Below are 5000 nucleotides of genomic sequence, written 5' to 3' on the forward strand. Positions count from 1 at the left end.
AGACGTCCTGCTCCCTACTACCATCCTGCATCCGCGTTTTAACCCATGCCAGAGCGACGAGGGTGGAACGCCTATATCCCGTCGCGTATATCCGCGGAAAGTAGAGAAACGAGGGAGCATAAAGGGTGAAGGAGGGAGAGGAGGAGAGGGTGGACGACTACGCCGGCTCCAGCGTGGGGCGCCAAGTGTTTTGATGCTTGTTATGCGAAGGGGAGCCTGATAAACAACGAGATGGAGAACGGACCTGGATCATCACCATCCCCCTACTCTGTCCTTCGCTCGCGACCGACTGGCTACGTTTCTCTCATTACGAAAGCACCGATACGTCGACACCGATTGTATGTCTTTTCTTTTTCTCGATGTCGTCTTCTCTCTCTCTCTTTCTCTCTCTCTCTTTTCTCTCTCTCTCTTCTCTCTCCCTTTTTCCTTTCCTATTAAGATGTCAAATTGGTTGATATTTCATGAAACGCGGCGAGCGAATTTAGCGAAGAGAATCTATGATTCTTTGTAAAAAAGAAGGCGGAAATTGGCGGGAGAATTCGAAACGGTTCCGCACACGCACTTTTTATACATGTGTGTCGCACCGAGATGATAATAAAGCGGATTGGCGCTACTCTTTGAACGAACACAGTCTGAAAGAATATATGATAGACGTAGGTGGATGAGAATGGCGTCGAGATCGGTGTCGTCGGCGAGACATCAGCTCGCACTCCCTATGAAAGAAAGAAAGAAAGATAGAAAAATAGAAAAATAGAAAGAAAAATAGATAGATAGAGAGAGAGAGAGAGAGAGATGGAGAGAGAGAAAGAGGGGTGAAGGAAAAAGATAGAGATAGAAGAAGGGGTGGCAGCGACGCCACTGATGGCAGAGGTGGTGGTGGTGAATCAGAGGGAGAGGGTCCGACTCCAGTCGTGTCCTCTCCACGCGCCACCGACTAAATATTGTGCGACCGTCCGGCTCACGATCAGTCGACGCTCGACGACCGAGACGGTCGGTGGCCCGAGACGTCGTCCTCGTTCTTTCGTGATTATCCTTTTCCCATCGATAAGTTCTTCGCGATTAGATTTCATAAAGGAAAGAGTCATACCACGTACGTATCCCCCATTCTCACAAGGATCGACATTATTTCGTTTTAAGTTTTTATTCATTAGAATAAAATGAAGGATAATTAGGGATTTTCTTTCTCGTTTTTTCCTCCCTCTTGTATAAAATTAATCGAATTTTCGCGGGTGCGAAAGGAGCAGTCCCTTCGCGCCGGCCGTTCGAAAAAAAACGCGAACGGCGCCTGCGCAGAGTAAGACCAATCGTATAGCTCCTACGTCGCAACAGGTAAGGGGTAAACGGAGTTTGATGCTTGATGGTAGCTTGCGTATGCATGCGTTTTCATAAAGAACGAAATATTATGATTATTATTTAGTAAAGGATTACAATTGATTATCAAAATATTAGTTGTCTTAATCTTACCGACCTAGACCGATCATCATTATCATAAGATGGCGGGAAAGGGATAAGGATTAATTCACAAATTCGTTTCGTCGTAAGGTGGCACTGAGTTCGCTCGAGGAATTACGGCGGGCTAATGTGCGGTATGTACGGGGGGGAAAAGAGAGATAAAGCGAGAGAAAGAGAGAGGTAGGAAGGAAGGAGGGTGGTACACGAGATACTAGAGGAAGAGGAGAGAGAGAGGTAGGGGAAAGAGGTTTCGTCGGACAGGCGCCTACGGCGGGAATCCAAGTGGCGCCAGCGTTAACGTAAGCGTCAGCCTTAGCGCCGGCCGTGCGTCCGGACCGGCCGATATCATCCAGGAAGTTACGAGCCGCACCTGTCCCATCATACTTCTCCCACCTTTCGTCTTTCTTCTCCTCGTCCTCGTCCTCATCCTCTTCGTCGTCGTCTTCGTCGTCATCGTCGTCATCGTCGTCGTAGCCATCGTCGTAGCCGTCGTCGTTGTCGTTGTCGATTATGCAGGGCCGTCGCAGCTGCACGACGAAACCATTCCTCGAAACTTCCGCTGGAAGCTTGTTTGACGAGAAGGAATAGTCTAATAAAGGAAACGGAAAATTAAATAGCGCAGATCCGTTTTCGTTATAGCTAGAATATAATATTTTTATATTATTAGACAAGTCATTCAACTACGTTCATACGATCATACGAGTTAATATTGTTCATTGTCATCCTCGATCGAATTTTCAAGTTTTCGAAAGTTAGACGACCGAGTCTGTAGTCTCCCGAGGAATACCTTAGCTCCGTCGCGTCACTTTGAATAATCAGTAATGCGAAATCTCGTAAGGACTGACGCCAGAGATGCTAATAACTATGAGGAACGAATAATGCTCGCTGATGTTAAGCGAGAAAAATGACATACGAGAATACGGAAAGATCCTTTTTATATTTATTTTCGTGTCATGCGTCAATAAAGATCTTTAAATGCGATTTTATAAATAATAGGTACATATCAAAGTCGAATCTCTGGTCGAATGATACTTACAGAATTCTACGCCGTTTTTTGGAGAGATAAACAGGTTGAAACTTCTTCGACGATGATTGGTCATTCTGACAGGGACGGCCTACTACGTCCCGGTTCATTGGGCCGTCGAGTTACTGAAAAAGATTAGCACGGCCCAAGAATAGCGTGAAATGTCTTTGCGCTTTGCGAAAGATGAATTGTAGCGGAATCGTGAGTGGTCGGTTCGAAGAACGACGATGATCACTCTCTCGTTCTCGCTTATGTTAGCTTGGAATTTGGAGCGTTGACATCGGCGCCGGGCGAGGGTTCAAACGCGGCTAGCGGAGAAAACTACAATTTTCTCTCTTTGTGTTGTGTCAAAGCTCGAGAAACCTCCGCGGAACGTGCGAGGACAGGAAATTAATAACGTGTAATCATGTCCAGTCTTTTATCTCTCTCTATCTCTCTCTCTCTCTCTCTCTCTCATTTTGTTTTTATTCAAACTGTTGCTGTTATTATTAACACCGGGAGATCTTTTCGTAAAAACGAGATAAAAATATTTAAAAGTATAGATGGATTTTATCAAAAGAAAAACAATTGAGAAATGTTTAAAAAATTGCTATAAGATCTGTCTTATAAGTATCTACGATTTAAATTGATTTGTTCGTATGTTCCTTTCATTGGTTACATTGTTTTAACCAGGCGCCGTGTTGATAATCAGTCTCATCGTGACCCCACATTAGCCACTTTCCGCTTCGTTCGGCAGCGGGTGCCATCGGCGCGATATGTCAAGAATGGCGCCATGCTCCGTGAACGCTCGTTCCGTGGCATCGGGAGCGCGCCAGTAATTTTCACGTTTCGAAATAGAACAAAATAAAAGTAGTACGTACGAGCTTTCGGGCTCGCACTATGCGCTCGAAATCGTTTCTAAAGATGGCGCCGATGATGAGGACACGTCGACTTAACAATATCGGTGTCTCATACATAGCATCCTTTCTATCGTTGATTTTATTTTTCTTCATTTGTTATTTATTGAAATTCAAGTGGGAAATCATAGTTTTGATGCGGAAGAAAGAGAGAAAAGGATAACATTATCGACGGGTTTAATTCGATCAAGGCACCAAGAAATTGGACGGCCCTGGAGAATTTTACCGAGCTTCATGGTGCCGTCTAGACGTGTGCAGAAGACGTAACATATACGTATAATATGTATATATATATATATATATATATATATACACACACATATACATGTACATGTAGGTGTGTTTGTGTTTGTATATATATAATATATACATATTATATCGGTGAGAGTGGAAAGGAGAAAGAGCGAGGGACAGTTTGCGGAGGCCAGGCGCCTGATTACTAGCCAGCTCCGGACGCCAGACGTACATAACTAAATAACTTCCTAAATTCTATATCATTTAGGAACGGGCCTTCGAACGGACGAAATAACGCGTCTAGACGACGCTCGGGAGTCGGGAGGGTTGGGGAACGGGTGGGGAGAACGAGTTCCGATGCGAGTAGGCGTGCACTTACCCTTCTTTCTCTCTCTCTCTCTCTCTCTCTCTCTCTCTCTCTCTCTCTCTCTTTCTCTCTCTCTCTTTTTTTTAACGTAATGCACTATATCTCTTTTCTTTGAGCGTTATGTTTTAAACAATGCCACATTTGCAACATTTCTTTTTTTCATCATTATCGTAATTTTTTTTTTTTTGTTAAAAATTTTTTATAATCGATTATTAAGCCCAGGATGATAGTTAGTATAGAATACCATTATAAATTTGTCTTTTGGAATACCATAGAGGAAAGTCACGTCGGCTTATTACAATATTACGTCCACGAAATCGCGAAACGAGTTTCTAAAATTAGACAATTTATGAGCGACGATCGCACGACCGTGCAGTGGTATGCCACTCGGGATCCTTTTTTAGCGTTTCTCCTAATTTCTGCCTGGTCCGGCGCATACCTGCTCTCTTCCAAAGGCGGGTTTGGGATTAAAGAGCGTATCGGCATTTCTTTCGAGGATATCGAAGGTTATTATATATGTCTTCGAGACAGGAAGATTTTGCAAGCCTATCCTTCCAATCAAAATCCAAACGCGTTATATCCTCGTACACGTTATCCTAATCTAATTATATCAATTTCATTAATTTCATACATAATATATGATTGATCAAATAATACTGACCAAAAACTTTTCTTTTTTCAGATTGGACTATGTAATGAGAGTACATACGTGTTGTCAAAGATAGCGATATACACCTTGCGAATATATTGTCTGTGAGTAAAATTATTTTATATCAGATAAGGAAGAGTCTCTTGCCTGAATTTCACTTCAGCTTCTTTCGGCATTGAATGAAACATTTGGTAGTCGGTTCCGTAGGCATTAATGAACCGGTTTATTACTATTCTGTGTGAATGAAACATAAACACATATATGTACACATACATACATACATACATATATACAGACATACACATATATATATATATATATATATATATATTATATATATTATATACCATTGGGATTTGCGTGCGTTGATTCTACGAA

General features: G+C 42.6%; 1 long non-coding RNA gene across 1 annotated transcript in view; it reads left to right on the forward strand.

Annotated features, from left to right (window-relative positions):
- The first annotated feature begins 4208 nt into the window (after positions 1-4208).
- Positions 4209-5000, forward strand: part of LOC146872817 (uncharacterized) — a 1980-nt gene continuing 1188 nt past the window's right edge. The window contains exons 1-2 of the long non-coding RNA XR_014982430.1: positions 4209-4479; positions 4656-4726. This is a non-coding gene — a long non-coding RNA (uncharacterized LOC146872817). The remainder of the gene's footprint in view (positions 4480-4655; positions 4727-5000) is intronic.

Source organism: Vespa mandarinia, chromosome 8 (assembly GCF_050613455.1).
Source record: "Vespa mandarinia isolate Hongniang chromosome 8, ASM5061345v1, whole genome shotgun sequence".
NCBI lineage: Eukaryota > Metazoa > Arthropoda > Insecta > Hymenoptera > Vespidae > Vespa > Vespa mandarinia.